Source organism: Phalacrocorax aristotelis, chromosome 14 (assembly GCF_949628215.1).
Source record: "Phalacrocorax aristotelis chromosome 14, bGulAri2.1, whole genome shotgun sequence".
NCBI lineage: Eukaryota > Metazoa > Chordata > Aves > Suliformes > Phalacrocoracidae > Phalacrocorax > Phalacrocorax aristotelis.
Genome location: NC_134289.1, coordinates 12,866,728 through 12,887,390, shown reverse-complemented (window position 1 = coordinate 12,887,390; position 20,663 = coordinate 12,866,728). Strand labels below are relative to the sequence as shown.

Here is a 20,663-nt window from a genome sequence, read left to right as displayed (position 1 = left end):
CATTTATTTGAAGGTATCAAACGTTTTCTATTCCCTTAATAAATATCTGAAATACAGAATTTGGCAAACTTGGTGAGACATTTGCTGCATCCACACTGACCCATTTTCCAGCTAGTCTCTGACTGAAACACTAGAAAGAATCCAAAAAAGCAAAAGGAAAGTTTCTCTCTGCTGTGGACTGACATTTCTAAGAGCTGCTAGAAGGAAGCCTTGCCTCTGATAGTTCACGTAGCTTTTCTTTTTATGTCAGAAATTCAGATGTAGACATTCCATAGAAAAAAACCTACGCTATTAACATGTTGAGTTGTTAAATTAACGTTCATTCCAAATCCCATTTTTAATATGAGGAATTGTCTCCAGTGAGAAAGACACTTCATTTGAAACTTTATTAATACATTCTGCCTTTTTACTTCATTGTGAGCTTAAGTGAGGCTGTGTTTGTTACTTGATTTTGAACCTATTGCTTAATCTGTTTTTTTAAAAGTGCTTGGACTACATTAGCATCTCAGCTACCTAAATAATTATTTTAATTTTGTGTCCATATGGGAGAAAGGGAGCGTTAGCGCATGTTTTCGATATCTATAGTTATTGATATATGTAAATCTGTAAGGAGGGGAGGGAAACCAGTTATTTAAAGTGACCTAGGGCACCTTTTTCAGATAAGTCTGTGCTGACAGACTGGAGCGAAAAGAATCATTCTAGGCAATTTTCAGCAATGTATAAAGAGCTGAAGATTTTAACAGCTCTGTTATAAATACATAATTGACTTTTCTTTAGATGATTTTCTGGATGAATACTGTAGAAAAATGAGGAAGCACATCAAGATAAGTTTTAATGATGAAGATTTTCCGCTTGTTCACACACACTAAATAAGCTTTAAGCATTGAGGATGTAAATACAAGCGTTCGTTGTGGCATCGTACAGATCAAAATAACTGCACTTATATCTTTGTGATAATATAGCGTGCATAATATCTTCTTCCTCAGATGACCATGTGTTAGCTTAATCTATTTACCACTGTTTGATTACACAGCATATAGTACCAGTAGTAATTTTGCCCAAGCAGGGATAAGTTAAGATTATTATAATGGAATTTTCAGATTTTTCAGCTCTTGAGTACTTGGTTTCTCTATTAACCGGGTTTTTATTAGGGCAGCTACGGATAGATATGATGACCTAGGAGAGCATCAGGATTTCTATTTACCTGTGAATTCATCTTGCTTCCCTATCTACTAACAGAAGCTACTAGGAAAAAAATAATTGTTCACTATCAGCTAGTTAATTGGAAATATAATACAGGTAGATACAGAATAGAGATGTTTAAAAGTTGCATACATACATTTTAATAAAAATATATTTAAACTTACTTTTAAGCCCAATACTTTTTAATTGATATTGTATAAATTTAATAACAATATTTTTATAGCACAGAAACCTTAAGCGTAACTTTCTTATCAGTAAGCAGCAAATGTGGTGAGCTGGCCGTGACTCTTTGATTGTTTTAATTCAAAAAAACTAAAAAAATCATCTCATTTGTAAATATTACTGAAGAGGTTCCTAAAACATGGCAGTAAATTTTCCTCTTTGCTCTTACAGCTTGAGCCATCAGTAGGGTTAAAAAGAGAAGTGGTTGTCTAGCAACACTGACATCTTTATTCCTTGTTTTGATAGTACCAACCTAACAGCATCTGCAACTAATGGGAACACAGAGGTTGGAGTTCTTTCTATGGCTCCATATATGAAGCAAAATGCAATTTTAGTTGTAGGCAGGAACCTAAATATGACCTTTTTTTCAAAAAGATAGTGTTGTCATTTTTAAAACCACTTAGTAATGCACATTTACAGTAATTTTTAAGAGTGATTTTAAAAAATTATATTCCTCAGAACTGATTCCTTGCTGTAGATTGAATAATTCAAATTCATAAATTACAGTAGATAACCTTTGGATTCATTTATCTATCACTAAAAAACATACGATATTTTCAGCTCTTTTTTGTTTGTTTTTTTTTAATCAACTTACAACTAGATTTATATGATGATGTTTTCTGCTGAATTAATTATTTTGCACTTCCTATCCTCAGTAGTCTGAGGTGTCTAGTGACAAAATTTCTTTAAAGCAGAGGAAGAGTAGGCTGACAGCATAAGGGAGGAGATGGCTGAGCTTGGGAAACGGATGATTTCAAGATATTCAGCGTAAACAAAAGACATTCTTAAATGTGGAGAGGGTTCAGAGAATAAGACAAGACTGCAGAAAGATGGTGCATCAAAGGAGAACCTGGCAGATGCAGTCAAAAATCTAAGAGGAAGCAAAAAGAGGTAGAGAAGGTCTGGAAACAGGAATGTAGTTCTGAATTGGATTCAGATGTGAATTCAGGTGTGGAAGATGTAGTTAATGAGGTCCTCTGTGACTAAGTTAATAGCTTGTTGCTGTTAGGCTTGCAAAGGCAGGACGTCAGTGAAATGCTACTAGTAATGCTGCTCCCAGGAAGGCTGAATGCAGTGGTTTTGTTTGTTAATGGGTAGTTTTGTGTTTGTACAGAAAAGGACTGTAACTCGCAGGATAGAGGTGAATTTTTTCAGAGGTAGTGGAGCGGTAGTGGAGTTTTCTTTAAACCAAGTATTTCTAAATCAATATATTTAATTTTGAATTATAGAATTTTGAAAACAAACAAACCAAAACCACCCAAACACACAAGAACTAGGATATTGGATTTGATTTAAAGTTCTCCTGGCTCAGCATCCTGCTCGTGACAGCAACCCGTGAAGGTAAGAAACATTATACGTATAGAAAAACTTGCCTTCGGTACATCTTTCTCACTCTGGGAAGTAGTTTTAGAATGTCTCAAATCAGAGGCTGGATGTGAATCATTGTTTTCATGGGTACTGTTGGATACGTTTTCCATTAATTCCTCTCTCCATTTTGGATCAATTTATACCTTGGGTCATGGTGCTATCTGAACAGGGAGCTGCAAAATAGTCTTGTTTTGTACTTTTTTTGTGCTTGTTTCAGCCAGCTGCCTCATAACAACACTGATTGCCTACATATCTTGTATGATGAGAAATAGTAAATATTAATTTCCCACTCACTTTCTCTGTTTTATTAATGATTTTATAGCTTTCTGTGATAGTTCTTCTCAGTCATTAACTCCTTGAGAAATGCCTCTCTTGGGAGGCAAGCCCAGTGCCATGAAGCCAAGGATAGCTGCCTGCCTCAGCCCAGCAGGTAGGGCATGGTGCAGGCATCCATTTACACTGGGTCCAGGGAACAGATGGCCAAGGAATGTGTCTGTGGGGAACCTTTAAAAAATGGAAATTAGAACCTGGGACATGATTTATCCCAGGAATGGTGAGCAAGACAATCAGAAGTACTTTATACCTCATTAAGAGGACTTGTTACCCGCAATTGCTAACATTATGAGAAGTCTTGGAGTAGTGCAAGGTTTTTAATAACTCTCTTATAAGAAAAAGAAATCTCTCCTCTTTCTGAAGATAACATTGGCGCTCATTGATTTTCTCAGATATTCCATTTAAGTCTCCCAGAAATTTTTGTAAATCTTAGGCAAATATTATCGGCCCTGGATAGATTTTTTTTTTTCAGTGATCTGAATTCTTTTAGAATATTCTTTCCAAGATATATGTGTTAATACAGTGGATTCTCATCCGAAGCTGAGAGAGTCAATGTCATATCTCTTATACTTTGAGAATGTACATGTGATTATCACAGAAAACCACTAAGTGTGAGCATGACCGAAAAGTTGAAATATTGGAGTGTAATATCAGAAATGTATAAGTTGAGCAGCCTTGGTACATTTAATTATGCGTCTGATTAAAGTTTCACGGAACAGTTATCTCTCCTATTTTTGCTGTCCTTTTATTAAAGATTTAACAGAGGAGATGCAAATACGTAGTTGTACCATATTTGCACTCTTTGCTGGAGTCCATAGCTATATGGACAGCACTAAGTAATCTGTTGTAAGTGGTCTCCTGGTCCCAGGGGTTTCAGATGACACTGTGTACACAGCTGCTTTCTCTCATCTGCGGGTGGGCTAATCAGACACTCCGAGCTGGTGTTTCATCTTTTGGAGACAGGAAAATGTTGAGGTCCTACTTGCACATGGTTATGGAGAAACGTAGCACATTTAGGCATGACTGAAGTTCCCTTGCAGAAATTTTCTCTGCAGTTTCAACAGGATCAGATTTGAGCAAGAAGGGGCTAACCCTCCACCCCACCCCAGACCATAGCGATGGGTCAGGCTTTAGGAACTTGGAAGCAAATGGGATGAGGGAGAGTAAAATAACGCAGGGCAGGACTGACGATGTAAGATGATGTTTAAGGAATGAGATGGGACCCAAAACGGTAGGAGTTCGAGGAAGGGGGTCTTCCTTTGTTTCCCTTCCTGGAGATCTGCTCGCTGGCCCCATCACTTGGGTGGGTCATTGTCCTGAGAGTAACAGGACCTGGCTCACCCCGCCGCCAGAGCAGCCCATATACTCTTTGGGCCTGTCTGTGGCTTTACTACTACTTGTAAATAATGAATAACAGCAGTACTTCCCTACCGACTCCTTATATGAATAGGTCAATTTTAAGCGCCAAAATGTGCCAAAATGAGTGTGATTAGGCTGATACAAACCTTGCAATGGAACGGGACAAGAAATTTAGTGAGATTTCACAAGTGGTTGAATGGTGGTGGTCCCAACACCTGGTCTTAAGAGCAAAAATTTTTTACTTACGTAGCTATAATAGGTGTAGCACCATGTTTTTTACACAATTTTGAATTGAAGAAGTACATTACAAGGAAATACAGTCAGCATCAACAAAGCAAGCATAGGTGCTCACTGCAGGGTGAAATAAAACAAGAAAAAAGTCTGAAATCCTGAAATATTTTCTCTAGAGATCAATGGATCTTTTCCTTCCCTTCTATCACCTTGCCATCTCACAGTCATTTTTCCCTTGCTCTTAGTTGTTTAAGCTTGTGCTGGTTAGAACTAGGACTTCATTCGTCGCTGTAGGAATTGTGGCTCTTCGAACGAAAGCTTGCTTTTCAGTTTCTGCTAATGCATTTACTTTTCACACATTCAGATCATTGGGTTATTCTGTTGTATAGAGCCCATTGCAAGGGTTTTTCTTCATGTTTCAGAATAATATTGCCAGCTTATACCTTAAGGAAGTTAGAGTTTGGAGGGCTGTAGGTTAGAGCAAGGGTTTAACTGGTGTCATTTCAGCAATGTTTATTATACTCATCTTTGAGCAAGCAAATTGATTTATTCTTCTGAGTACTTCTTTGACTCTGGAATCGTCACTGCGTATTAAGGCTACTGTGACCGGTCATATTTAAGCGAACGCCTGTCCCATATGACCTCTAGAACCATATTGTAACACAATAATTGGCATATCAGAGCACGGTCTCCACAGCTCACTACAAATTAGCAAAGGTCTGCTAAATGTGTCAGTGCCACTGTAGGATGCCTTGTTGCCTGAATTTTCTCCAGACTAGTTTTAAACTTCCCATACACTGAGAATTATGTTGTTCTTCCTGTAAGATCATTCATTTCACGGTGGTGTTCTTATTGCCCCGCTGGGTAACAGTCTTGGGCTCAGTATTTAAAACTTTTACTAAACCTGTATCCCACACATCAGCGTATTGCAGACATAGGCGAGTGTAATCCATCTTCTGGCTTCATTGTTAATACGCTTTCAGGTGTCTGCAGACTGTTATGTCTTCCCATCCTGTCTCCATTTGCAGCTAGCCAGCTTAATAAATATTTAATTATATAAATTTCCCATCATAAATCAGTTCTTCCATGCTCTGAGCTGTTCTGCTGGTCTTTTCTTAACTCACTGCAATTTGTCAGTATTACAGCTAACATTATGTCCTGCACTGAATTCATTCTTTATCGTGTGCTCACACTAAAAACTGTCTAAAGGTCGGGCAATTATCATTTCTGCACTCAGTGATGCGTTGTCTTCATGGATTTTAGTCTGAAGCTGGACTAAGCCTGTGCTGGTTTTTGGTATTGCTGCAACATGGGAGTGTCAATCTCCCACGTTTCTCTTTTGTTGTTAGTGTTTCCCAGATTTCTTCCACTCAGTGAATAGCCAGCCACATGTGGATTTCTGTCTCCCTAGGTGTTTTTTATGTGCATTTTTCTAAACTGAAATTCATGCTGTCATTTTCTGCCCACTAATGCCTCTGGCTCTGCCACTAACGTTTCTAGCTCTAACTGATGTTCACAACTCTTTCTGATTTAGTATTGTCTGCAAATTGCACCAGAGCATTATAAAGATATTAAAAGAAAGGCAGAGCTCATTAAAGGATTCTAGAAGACATCTTCCCCAAAACTGAAAGTGTTCTCATCAACCATCTTGTCTGCTGTCTCCAGAGGTTATCATACTTTGCCATATCAGAAATCAAAGCTCATGCTTAAAAAGAATAATAATCTTCTCTTTCTGATTGGTGTCTTATTTCTTTTTTTTTTTAAGTATTCTTCCCTGCTCTTTAAAATACAAAATTGAATAAATTTGTGGTGTGTATAAGAAAGCCTGATAAGAGATTTGTCTCATTGCAAAACTAAGGCTAGAAGTCAGCTTATTTAAAGGGATCTGCTTATTAAAATGGAAATGGGAGAATTCTTCAACAGGAAGAGAAAAAATGAAGCCTCTTAAGTCCTTCACGCTCAGAAAACTATAATGTGTTGTCCTAAGACATGTTTTGGAGAACTGCACTACTCCTCAGTGCTATTCCTGTACAGTTCTAGTAATTTGGCTAGATTTCCCTGGCTGTCCTCCCAGGTGTCATAGGAAAAGAAAATAGAGAATGAGAGATTGCGAGACTTCTCAGCTTGGTGCTTTGAGTGAGAGTACAGCACGTGGCGGGTGAAAGTCAGCTGACTTGATCAGGCTTTGTGCTCCCAAGTCGAGCAGGTTGGCCCTGTCTGCCGTGGTGATCTGTAATTTACTGCAAAGACACTCTGGATGTACCGGGCCCCCCCGCTGACGAGACCCTCTAGCCGTGACAAATGGAAGCTGGTTACTGCCTCTTTGGATGGGGCACTGAATGCTGTTATCTGGAGAGGATTATGGTAATAATGCCAAGGAATAATAGCAAGGAACAAAAGGAGCAGTGGGCAGCCTTGCCACCCCACTTGAAATATATCTGCCTGTTCCAAGTCAGTACATTTCTATTCCCTGAGGGCAACTGCACACGCTTTTGTTAGGAAAGCGAGGTACGTCAAAGAGCACCTGGCACCGTAAGATTCTCCCAAAGCTAAATCTCTTGCCTACATGCCAGTTTGCCACATGGCTCAAATGATAACTGGAAAAGGTGAGAGAGAAGCCACAGGCTTGCGGAGTGGCTGCTCTAACACAGACACATGGTAACACAGTGAGGAAGCTGGCGTAATCAGATGAATTACCACGGCCTCCCGCAAGGAATCTGAGATGATGGAAGGGATCCAGACTTGGGGACAGAGGCAGCTGTGAACAAATGCTTCCAATTTTCAGTGCGTCACTGAAGACACAAACTGCATCCAACAGTAAAAGGATCAGTCTTAAAGGAAATTTCTTTATAACAACAAAAGGCAGCCTAAGTCCTCTGTTCCTGCTTACAGCCATGCTTTACTGCCAGGCTAAGCGAGAGGTACATGGATTCACAAAAAATACCCAGTGTCTTTTAATATACAGTACATGTCGCATAAAACTCCAAATGTATTATCCACCATTAGAAGAAATCACAAATTAAGACTCTGCTGTTCTGATGTGGAATTTTGTACCCTACAGTAAGCTGAAACAAGATCAGATATAGTGGGAAACAGAACAAACAGAGACACCCTTCCATGACCCTTCAGGATGCCCTCTGCTAGAACATGGTCTGCTCTTTAATTGTTTACTTACTATTTTTTATTTCTTTGGGTTCTCCTGCTGCCTCCTCTACCTTTGCAAGGTCATTTCTAACAAAGGGCAAGCACGGAGCCAATGGAACAGCTTGCGCAGTTATTGCTACCGAGGCGTTTTAATTCTTGGACTTTCCCCCTTTCCTGGGGCAGCCATTTAAGAGACAGGTCTCCCACCAGGTGCACAAAATGCTCTTCCAAAGAAATGGGAGCTAATTGCTCTCATTTTGCTTCTGAACCTCAGGGCCTGGGAGCCAACCGTGGTCTGTAAGACCAATAACTTGAAAAACCACAGTACGGTGGGCAGTTTGTTTTGATATGTGCAGGAATTAGGAACAAGCTTAATGAAAGAAGTGTTCATGAGGTCTAATTTCTCTAGTTTTAGTTTAAATATTGTTTAAGCTGCTGCCACGAAGGAAGTAGGAAGCTGCTCATTAAGGAAGCAGATGTAAGAAAATATTCCTGTAGTTTGAAATCGGTCCCCTGTGGTTTAAGACAGTGGCTCTGCTTTTCATAAATACGCTCCTAGGTCTTAATGCAATGTTTGCTCTAAGTGGAAGAGAAGTGATGTTCTCGTTGGTTTCTGAGTATGGTCTCAACTTCTTAACTTTCTGGAGTTCCTTCACTGTCACAGCTTTTTGCCAAAATAGGATGATACCTTTGTTAGGCCACTGTCATACTCCTTTGGGAAAGAATGGCTGTAGCCTTAAACAGACCTAGCACCAAGAGCTCGTCTTGTATTTGGAATCTCGGAAGCATTGTGGATTTTTGTAGGATTGTTATTTCTTAGTTATTGTTAAACAGCCTGAGAGTATATACATTAAGGATGAAGCTGCAATGGCCATTCTGAAAGAAATAACAGAAATATAACATGAAATTCTCTGTTTGTACTTTGGAATAAAAAGGTAGAGTGAGAAGTTTTACTAGAACTTTTATGATTAAATCTAACAAGATTAGTTCAGACTCCTTTTGAAGTTTGCTTTGTCTTCAGTGTTGCAGTAGGCTGGATGTGATGTACAGGTAAACATGAACATCTTTCAGTATAGTTTTACAATGCTAAACTTATCCCCCCAAAGTCTGTGCTACTCTAAACCTCTGGTGCATTATTGCTGACCTTTGTTTAGAATTAAATAAACCAGCTTGTACTATAAAGCACAACGTTGGCTTTTAACTTGGATGTCCAGTGAAATGTAACACAACTCTTCAGAGAGGGGAGGTGACCTGCTATGAGATATTTATTGACTGGCACGAACAAATTCTGCTTCCCTCCCATTCTGCTTGGAGGAGTTCTGTCTGTTGATGTATGCAGGAAAGCAAGCAAGAAAGACTACACTGTGTAAGTTTATTCACTAAGTAAGTATCCAGTTCTATGGAGTTGGCAGAAACATCAGACTAGCAAGTCATCTTTCCGCGTCCTTTTCTAACACCACTTTCAGTGTTACCTTGTGTGTTCACACAGTCCTTATAGGAAATAAAGCCATGAAAACTAAACAGCCCTTGTCGTCTCCTCAGCAGCCTTGGGAGTTCTTTGCCATTTCATAGCACAGTCCTGATGCTCTCCTGAGCTCTGCAGAGAGGTTTACATAAGATGTAAAAACGTATAAAGGGGAAAAAGTTATCATTCCTTTCCTTCTCCCTCCCCCCATTTTCTTTTGTTCTGTTAGCAGTTTCCCCTAAATCTCACCCTTTTAAAGAAGCTAATTACTGCTCTTCCCTGGCATGCATTAGCATTATGCTGTTGTCAGTCTGTCAGGTGCACTTAGTCAGGGTTTAATAGGCTTGCAGTGAGCTGCAATTAAACTCTGGAATTAACATTTAAAGAGTGTTTACATGACTTCCTCTTTCCTTCCTCCCCCGCAGCAGTTTGCTTAAAGATGCAAGCAGTTTTCTGTTTTGTTTTAATTGTTATGTAAGGAAAATACTGAAGAAATCCATGAAGTTGACTTTCATTTAAAAATTTTTATATTTTTTTGGAGCTCTTGGTAAACATTACAGTGCTATTTTTCAAAAGAAAAATCATAGCAATTTAAAACCATGTGGTCTAATGCAACCCTTGTAACCATACTAATAAATATCACCAGTGGAAAAGGAGAGGCACTGTTGCTCGCACTGAAGCGGTTTTGTTTTCCCCTACGTCCTCAGCAGAGTGAGAGACTCCCTGGCCTGTTCTTCAGGCCCAGAGGCAGAGGAGACTTGCATGTGCATGAATTACTGCTTTCTTTGTAGCCCCATGATCATCTTCTTTGCTGCCTGCAGGTCTCAGCACTTCCCTTGGACGCTCAGAAACTGGGAAGGAATAAGATGGACACATGGACTCTCAAAAAGTTCGGAGACACATTGATTGTTTGTATGGCTTTAGAAACACTTTGTGCAGATGAGGATGTGCTTCCTCCCCAGTCAGGAGGGATCCCTTGTGCCGGATCAGTCCAGGCAGGGTCCTTTTGGCTTTCACTTAGGCCGGCTCTCCTTCCTCAGCTGGCCGACAGCCCTTCCAAAAGGCCTCTAGACTCGGGAAAGCCCCGCACGCTCCTACCTGTTGTGCCGAAGTCACCTGCGGGCTGAAAGGGCCGTTGGAACTAAGCGATAGATGCACGTTTGGCGCTGCGAATCTGCATAGAGCGCTGGTGGGAAGCCTCGTAGTAATGGCTACCGAGGGCTGAGTTTTGAGGAGTCAAAATCCTCAATGGGGAAAAATTAAAATCATGTTAGACCTGTGTCAGTGCCCTGCCAGCTATATTATTTTACTACAGCTGAGGATAAGCACTAGAGCGTGGGGGTTGTTTTTTCAGCTTAGGCAGTGGATGCAAAAGAAGAATCCGTTTCCTTTCTTGTATAAGATGACTTTCCAATTTAGCTCTGAAGTGTTTCTCAGATATTCCTGCTTTTCAAACAAAGCACCCAAGTTTGAGCTCCCACATTTGGCGAGTTTACTGCTGAATTGCACGTTGTCATTTATTCGTTAATGATTATTATCTATGTCGCCTTTATGTAATCCTGTTGTGACTCCCTAATTTTGCTTGTGAAAAGTGAGGGCAGCAGTACCTCGGCTTGAGAATTTTCAGGCAAGTTTTGTACCACAAAGCCGTGCGGATTTATGGTCCTCAGGTGACACAGGTCCCAACGGTTCCCCTTATTTCCATGTGCAGAGATTATATCTGCTCCAACCTAAATTCCCTTTTAATTAAGAAGCCATTAATCTCTTTATTTTATTACTTGCAAAACTATAGGTTGGTAGTTGAGCAAATTGTGAAGGTTTTAATTCAAGAGAGCTGGTATTTTTTTGTCCTTCAATATAAAATTAAATTTTCTTCTAGGTAGGCATGCAGGAACTTTATGGAACAAAACCTTGAACTCCACATAATTCACAGATCAACACTAATGCAGCCGCATTACTGCTAATTGTTGCCTAAACCCATCAGCCACAAGCGATGAGACTAAACTAATGTTCACCTTCAGTTCCCCTTCCTCTGTTTATCCGTAACTTCAAAACTTGTCCTATTTCTCTCTCAGCACAGCTCTTATCAGAAGAGTTTATAATGGTATCTGATGATGAATTCTATTGAACTGGTGGGAAACTACTAGCTTTGAAAGCCATTCTAATGGTGCGGCAGAACCAGTGTTTGGACAGATGAAACGAATCCTAAATTGAAACAGAGGATTTTAAAATAATGTGACTGGGGCGGGTTTTTTCTCACCATAGGATGGGGTCAAAACACAAACATTTGTAGGTGTCAAAGTCCTTCGTGCTCCACCATTAGTGTTAATAACAGTAGCTGATCCATGAAAGTTTTTGCTGTCCAGCTGGTGATCGGTCTCCGTTGGCTAGTTTTTGCCTAGGCTGTGTAAATTATGCCATTTATATCAGTATTTGACATTACACAGATCTTTCAATTCAGTTTTTTAATGGCTTAATCTCTCCAATCATTTCTGTTTCCTACACTATAGTGGAGTCTGAAGGAGACGACTTGTTTTGCAATATCAAAAGCTGACACTTGGAGCAGGAAATGCTCAGAATAAAATAATCTGCGTAAGGGTTATTTAGCCAGTGTCGCCCCACCCTGAAGACAGTGTTCTTGTAACACAGGGACATTTTCATTTCTAATCTACTATGTGGGGGGGGGAGGGGGAGGGGGAAGACATTTTCTTCATATATAGGGCTCTTTGGGCCCTTGACTCGTGTGTTACTGGTGTGTAACAGCAGAGGAGAGTTCCCTTTCCTGTCCTTAGCACGGTCTCATCCAAGGCATCGCAGCTATATAGCTGTCTTAGCAGCAACAGTAAAACACAGACTGCAAGTGCTGTGTACATGAGTCACGCTAATGCCAGACACTGTACAATTTGGCTGGAAAAAATGACCGAAGAATGCTTTATTTTAGGTGAAATACTCTGTCTTACTCCTTAACTTGAGGACACAATATCAGGTTACAGGGCAAATATGCTTTAGGATGGGTGGTGTTCCAAGAAGAAATTGAGAACTTTGAAGACACGGTGCCGTAGGCCAGATGCCTTTAAAAAATAAAAACAACCCACCACACAAATCACTCAGGAGAAAATGATCCTATCATGATATTATGCTAATCTTTGAGTAATTCCACTTTGCTGAGACAGGAGAGATGCATCTTTTTATTTGTTTTCTACCTCATAAAAGATGTAAGGTTTATGGTATTGGAAATCTAATGGTACCTCTCTATTCAAGAGCAATATGTAATAGCAATGACAGCAGGTCTACACTGCCCTATTTATGTTGTTAAGCTTTGAGATGGAAGCTAGCGATCTAGCAGGACTGAGCTTTGCAGTTTTCAGTATGGTACTCTGCATATCTTTGGGAAGTCCCATGAATATTGCCATGTACAGTCCTGCCAAAAGACAATTGCTTTCAGTAGACATGGGACCAAATTAGCTGCTGAAGTCTTGGCAGAGGACACCCCTCCGTGTGAGCAAAGTTGCTAACCCAGCTGTACCCAGGCTGGAGGATGAACAAGTGCAGATTAGCACTTTCTGGCTTAGAAGTCCTTTTGCAGAGTACTCTTACTAAGCCTGAGCTCTGATTAAGACCAGTAGGGAAAAGTTCAGTAGAACTAATTGGCAAAGGTACCAGCTTCACCACTATGCTGAAGGCTCACCAGGCCCTAAACCATTCCTTGCACTACCAGGAGTTTGGATTGGGACTGAGGAAGAATTTTCGTGGTACTGAGTCGTTATAGATCCAAGGGCAAGAACTTCAAAGGTGTTTGGTGAACAGGTTTGCTTTCATCTCGTGTGTCCAGTAAAGGAGCGTTTCAAAGGAACGAACAAAGTTTTATGAAATTGCTGCATGTTCTTTGCTCCTTGCAGAGACTCAGACTGGTTTCTCAGAATAGATGTGTCAGTTATCTTTTTACACTAAATGAGCTCCCCGTTGAAAGGGAGGGAAGCTGGGCTGAAATTAGAGTGGTAGGCTGAGATCGAGTCTCTTCAGCAGCTAATGTTTTACACCTATAGCTATAGAAGTCATACTGTGAAGGGTCTTTTGATGTTAGTGATAATCTGTGTTCATTTTAAAAAAAGTCTGCCTTTGTGCAGTTAACATTTCAAAATGAAAGATTGTCAGAAGTGTTGCAAGCTAGTTTTGCTGTGAGCATTTTTCTTCCAACACTAGACAGAAAAGGCATAAACCTGTTGCGGAGTTTGTTTAACTAATACTCCAGGATGCCGTGGATTTGTTACTCAGATGATCTGAAATATTAAAATATTCCAGTTTCTCACTGATCTAATAAGAGGAGACTACAGCCCTTTGGAGGGTGTTTAGACACATTTGTAGCGGTAAGAAAGGTACCTGGGATGATCGGAAATGCTAGCTGCCTGCAGCCGGTCTCACTGCACTACTGGGCTACCAGTCTGAGAATGGGTAAGGCATGAAAATGTGAGATGATTAACAGCGTGAAGGATTTGTGTTGGTATATTGGACTTAAATCATCTTACATCTTGGCACACTTTTACTAAGTGAAATATCGGTGTTTGTCCCTAAAGAGTTACATCAATGTAAAGAATAGCCTGCATATTACGGAGAAGTCATTAACCGTGCAGGTTTCTCTGTTCACTGCATTATCTCTTCAGCAATGCAAATCTTAACCTACGCTAATGCGATAATGGAGAAATTGAGCCCAAGGATGTAGGCAAAAGCAAGTAATTATGCAGTAAACCCCCTTCTTATCAGCAAACCAGGACTGTGATCTCTTAGGAAGAAGAAAGGAGTTGGACTAATGAAGTCAGACATGGAATAATAGTGGTTTCCTTTTGGATTTTGCAAGGAAGTAATGCATCATCTTGTGGACGGTTTCTCCCCTCCCCCCTTCTCTCTTTTGAAATACCACAAATTTTTAAAGGAACTTTATGAAAAAACATTTAGAGATGAGTTTGTTGATGACTGAAACACGTTGAAACAGAACAACCGTGTATGTTGATATGATGTAAAAGAAGATTCTGTTTTTTCACCAGTATAAACTCTTTTCTTTACGTGCAGCTCTCTGATAAATTTTTTAGCAGGTGAATTGCATTAATTATATTTCAGAAATGAAAATTAGATTTATAGTATTGACACACTTTCACTTTTAATAAAACCTCTATATTGATGTACTAGCAATAACTCTTGGAGCTATGAGATATATAGGAGTTAATAAAAAGCCTATCAATTTTAATTCAAAATGACAGAATAGCTCCTGATTTATTATGGTGTAAAACCACGATGTTCTCTGATGTGATATTCCCACCCTGAAGAATGTCCTAATTTAATCATAATTCCTTTATATTTCTAGTGATTAAATAACATCCCTTTACTTACAGATAGAACATTTTATGTACCAGATTTTCATTGCTTTCTGTCTCCTTCTGAGCAGTTGCAAACAGTTACAGTGCAATAGGGTGAGGCCTGGTGGTTCACTGAAGCTGGAATATTTTAACAAGAAGCAAAGGTTTTTTCAAGAATACAATGTTTTAAAAGAGTATATGGTGTATACCATAAATCAAAGTACTTGCATTAGGTAGAGGAAGATGCTTTTCTGTTATGTTTGAAGAACCTGTGAGTTCTTAATTCGAAAAACTGGAATTCTACCCCAAAGACAATAAAATTCTTACTATTAGCATTGAAAAGGGACCATGATAACAGGCCTCAGAACTTGTGACACTGTCGGAATGCAAACATTAACATTTTTGTAGGTTTTTATCATTTCCTCTGAGCGCATACCATTCAACTCAGAGGAGTATAGCACCTCTATCTACAAGAGGAAGACCAAAAGAAATATTCCAGTGCCTTTTTTAAAAAAACTTTTAAATCGTTGTGAATTTCTTTCTGCAAAATGTGTAGTACCAACTGAACGCTGGTCATCCACATGGAGCATTATAAAGATTTTACTAGTGCTTCTCTGAGGGCACCTGAGCAACTCACCTTGGCCTTCATCGCTCTTGAATAATGCAACCGTGTTGAGCACATACCAATGAAGTCTCTGTGCTATATGTTTCTGTAGTCTGTGCGTGGAAGAGATTAAGCACAGGCCAATTGTAGGACAAGTGCAACGTTGTTTCTGTATCCTTTTAAGCCAAATGTGGAAAAAAAATATTTTCAATGATTATTTCCTCCACGAAATGGAGAAATGAATGTATTTATGGGTAAGGATCCAGGAAAATGCTATAGAATTAAGCAAAGAGGACAAAAAAAATCCAAAAATCTTTTAGGGATTTAGGCTCCTCTCTGTGTAAGTGACACCTTATGCTTTGAGACTTACTGTAGAAGAAAGATGGGAAAAGGTGTGATGATTTCAATTTCTGATACTATTGAAAATTGTTTGGGTCATATGGCACTTAAAGGAAAACAAAAAGGCCGGAGGAGTGTGGAGCAGCAGCGATGAGCAGGTATCTCAGCAGCTGTGTAACTGCAGAAGCTTTACTCTTAAAAAGAGAATGGGATTTTTATGGTTTGCCATAAATCCATCTCAGAAGGCTTTTTCTATGGCCTGATGGAAGATTTTTGTTATCATTAGGTGCAAACATCGTGGTGGAAAAGATGCACCTTGGAAAGAGGACAATCGTTCGGAATACCTGTGAAGTCAGCTAGTGCGGTTGTCCTCTCAGTCTGTTGTTATACACCCTAATGGTCATGAAAAATAAATACATGACTGTTAGCTCTGCATAAATAGACCCTAAGCAGAGTAAACTGGAGTGGCCCTGGTGATCGCGATTTACCAGTTAAGCCTGTAATAACGTTTCAGTGCGAAGTCTGCTTGATAGAACTGTAATGGCTTCAAATTATATGCTTAGTAATGCCGTGGCAGTTTACTGCCAGCAAAATCGAAGGCCGTGGGAACAGCAAGGTACGTGCTAAGGGCAGCTCTGTTGGAGAGCTAAAACTTAGAACAATAATTTGTTTTTCAGAAGCTTTACACTTGCTGTTGGTACTGAAGGAAATGAGGATCCAGTTTGGCTTTCTGCTCTAATATTGAGCTGGTATTTGCAGAAAGAATAATATACATGTATGCATGCATGTGTCTCTGTCTTCTATACTGGGGAGTTTAGAAACAGAATAAATATAAAACTGCATGAAGCTAAGGGTGGTTTTATTTTTGGAGCTCTAACAGCATTTTAAACTATATTAAATTCCATTCACTAATTCATAGTTATCTGATTAAGCTAAAATATGCCGTCGTCTGTTCCTCTGTAGGTGATGCGATTCTGAAAGAAATACTCTGTTCTATGTTGGACCATTCCTTCAGGGCATACGGTTAGATCCTCCCTCCCATGATAAGATCAGTTGCCCTTGGGACTTCTGGGGTGAGAACAATTGAGGCATCGTCTGTTTTGATTGTTAGATCTTGCAGTCTTTCTAAATAGTGCAATATTCCTGAAATTTAATCAGTAGCTGATGCTGAAATCAAGATATTATCGTGGCTTCCAACTGGTATTTGAATATTTTAAGTTTAAATAATCATCGGTGGATCGGTGTGATTTAATGGAGCAGAGAACATATTCTATTCTTGTCTAATCCATTCGTCCTCACTTGCCAACTTCTTAAGCCTGTCCAAGTCTCCATTTTATCTTTCTTCCCTTCTTCACTGTACAGGGAAGTGATTTGGTGACTTTGCGCTAACTTGCGTGACATTACTGCCAGAGGAGATGGAGCGGGCTGTTTTGCCCAAGACGCTTTGAAGTGAACCCCTATGCCAGACACTGTTTCAGTACTGCCTGTGCTCCCTTGGGGAGGGTGACTCACCCATTTTGCACATGGGGTCCTTCTTATATTTTTCCATGATTGGTTTGTTTCTATTTATATTTGCAGGTTTTTGCTGGAAGTGAGTTCCACCACTAAATCTCCTTCTCTCAACCTAGTCCGTTTCTCTAGATGCTCGTATGTCCTTCCGTGCCTGTCTAGTTTGCACTTCTTTCTTGTTGCCTAATTTATTGCTTAAGCTAAAAAAGTGAGGTTTGGGAAGCTACTGCTATTTTAATAGACGACAACTTAAGTGTGTGCTATTTATGTCAGTGGAAGATTTGCCAGCATTGCAACATCTCAGGGTTGGTTTGGTTTTGCCTTTTTTCCCCTCCCTCTCTCCGCTCTCCAAGAGTTTTTTTTCTTTTACCTAGGAATAAAGTGGATGATCAGCCTTAAAAAGATTTTCTGATCAGAGAGTATATGCTGAAAAAAGTCTCACACAGTGACAATAGCCTGAAAATGAGTTAAAATTAGGGTTTTCTTGTAATTCCTTCTTAGCACCTTTTGGCTTTGCTCTGGGCACTATCTCTAGTTTTTCTCTGCAATACACTTCTCCTTGCCCCCACCCCCGCTTTTAAATGAAGCTGAGGTTGCCTTGCCTTTTATCTGGGATGTACAACTTTAAAGCAGCACATATCAGAAAATATTAAAAGTATGAGAGTGAAGAGTAGTACTGAAGTTAGTCTGCATCCCATCAGCTGGCATTTCCAGAGCAGGAACAGCAACCTGGTATTAGTTGCACTGGGTTGCTACTAGTAATTGAACTGGAGTAAAGAGGTAATAGTGATGTTTAGTATACCATATTAGAGGGTGTGTATGATGGAAAAGCCCATCTGGTGTGATCTTATTTTATTGATAACCATCATCCTGCACTGTTGCAGAAGTCTGTTACTGATTATCCATAAACTGAAAAGATTGCTCTTTTCAGGTTAGGTGATTTGCAACTCATAGTTGTGCCGTCTTTGCCATACAGCCACGTTCTCTGTCAGTGGAACTAAAGACGACTTACGCGGTGTGCATGTAGAAGACCAGAGACCTTATTACTGAATTCAAAGATCAGTCTGTTCTAACCTGCCTTTATTTGACTCTTTCTGTCCCATTACCAGGATATATTAGAACACAGCACATCGCCTCCAAGTATACATTCAATCACTAGGCTGGCAATGTGCTGCAATTTGGTGATGCATTCTGTGCTTGCTGGATTTATAGGGAAATCAGCTGGTGCATACTGATGAGCCTCACTTGGAGACAGAGGTGTTTGTAGTGTGTTTGTATGAAGACAGCCAATACTTGGGATAGATATGGAGGGAAAGCAGACTTGTTTTTATTGTGCTAAATGTTGCAGTAAAGATGGTGTCCATTTTTTTCCCCTGCCATCCTGCTGTGCATCTTTTTAAGCACTTCATCGTTCCAGTCAATCACGTTGCAGCAAATTGGATTTTATTTAAAAATTTTAGGAAAAGTCCTTTATCTGGTAAATGTTCAAAAATTTAGGAATGTTAAAATCTAATTTTTTTTTTGCAAACTGCTTAACGGGTGAAAATGTAAATTTTGCCCATTGAAGATTATAACCCCTTTTTCAATTCTGTTTGAATAAATGGAATTTCTTCAAGTGAGTGACTATAATGCAGTCATTTCTGTACATTTTACTTTCTGTCTATTATTACATTAATAACATTTCCAGCTTTGCTGAATATACAGATGGATTAAGTTTTGTTGCTCTGATTTCTCATTTGAGATCCATGATGAGTTGATCTGAAGGATGGGGAATTTTATTAACCAGTGCAACCCAATGATGTGACGAATTAAAGTGCAATCAATTAATTGCTGACAAAATAGCCTCTTGTAAGTAAATAGGTACGTATTATGATAAAAGAGCGGAGATTGTGTCGTGCGTTAACATTGCAGGAATACAGGCCTTATGAATTTAAAGTTCTTGCTTATGTAATGAAATAATTATCTCAGTGACTCTCTTGAAGAAAAGTACAAAAGAAAACATGCTGTATATGAAAAGAACAATGCATATTCTAATAGTTACATTAATACTAAAGGGGACCCTGAGGGATTGTCCCCTTGGTGGGTAACTGACAGTAATACAGATTTTAGTTTCTGTCTTGCCATTCCTTTCTCCTGTTTCAAAACTGAGCTTGCTGTCCCTTTTTTCTTCAGGTTTCTTTACATCCTGTAGACAAACTGATAATTCTCTGACCGAAAGGCCACAACTATGTCTGCTTTTGGTCATGTTTTCCTCCTCTGCATAAACCTGCACGTGTAGCAGGGTCCCTGCACGCTCTGCTTCTGCAGCCCCATGTGGATTAGCCCCCGTTTTCTCACTGTTTTTGCGACAAGCTGCTGCGGCGCTGCCTGGCTACTCACTGGCTTTGGCCACGACGTAAGATAGCTGAGCCACAGTATCTGGTTTGGATGGGAGTGAATTCATGCCGTGAACTGACAAGGTCTAGAGGCTTTTAAACCTCTGTGGTTAGAGCTCCTTTCTAGATCATTTTTCTTTATGGGGAGCGTGGAAAGACATGATTCTGTAGAACACAGCAAAGCAGTCTCAGGACTTGCCTCTAAGAGCTGAACAAGCCCAGAAGTAAGCTTGATCCTCCTAGAAAAGCATATGTTTGCTACTCACAGGCAGGAGATAATATATATGGTCTCTTGTACAGGTGCGTGTACACATGCACGCTGTCGTGGGTCTAGTGAGGAAAGTGTCTTCTCCTGAGGAAGCTGCTTTCTTCTATAGGTTTCATAGTTTTGCCAGCCACTGTGGTAATTCACAGGTATGTGCTAGGTAAAACATTAATAGCAGATTCCAGGAAAACCAGGTTGTCACAATTTGCCATTAAAGTGTCAGATGCCGGAGCTGTTTAGGATGTCTTAAAAACAAAGTCATGTACCACGCAAGTTGGTGGGGTTTTTTTTGTTTCTTAGTTGGTTTTGAGAGCAGGGGGGTGGGGAGAGCACGTGGGTGTCTTCTCTGTCACTTGGGCTGCTAACGTTCTTGATCACATTAGGAAGCTAACTCTGGGAATCTTGCATTCTATGTAGCACCAAAACAAAGCCACGTATGTGGAGTGGAAAGCAAAGGAAACCAGAGGGTGTGTGTTGCAGCTGAAAAAAAAAATTCAAATGGCTCTTTATCCCATAAAAGCCCTTCCCATGAGAATTAGTAATGAGTTAAGCCTGGACTTTGTTCCCTGATCCAAGATTCCCTTTAAAAATCTTGCAGTCCAACAGTACTTTTTATGCCAATACAAAAATACAGAACTTTCAATAAATGGTGTTGACCCTCCCCAGATCAGAAAGGATCTTTGGGGTCTGGCTTTGCAAATCCATTTTAGTACTGAGCAAAATAAATTGCATCCTTTTGGGCAGAGTCATTAAGCAAGCTCGTTGGTAGATATTTAATTTCTGGATGCAGTATCTTATAAATTTTTCAACAACACTCTTCGTGGTTATAGCTATTTTGGTGGTGTTCTTGATTTCTCAGTGTTGTGAAATATGAAACAAACTTTCAGAATTGTTC

The 20,663-nt window shown here is 39.8% G+C and overlaps 1 long non-coding RNA gene across 1 annotated transcript in view; it reads left to right on the top strand.

Annotated features, from left to right (window-relative positions):
* Positions 1-2,689: 2,689 nt before the first annotated feature.
* Positions 2,690-20,663, top strand: part of LOC142064418 (uncharacterized) — an 82,511-nt gene continuing 64,537 nt past the window's right edge. Inside the window, exon 1 of the long non-coding RNA XR_012663098.1 lies at positions 2,690-2,766. This is a non-coding gene — a long non-coding RNA (uncharacterized LOC142064418). The remainder of the gene's footprint in view (positions 2,767-20,663) is intronic.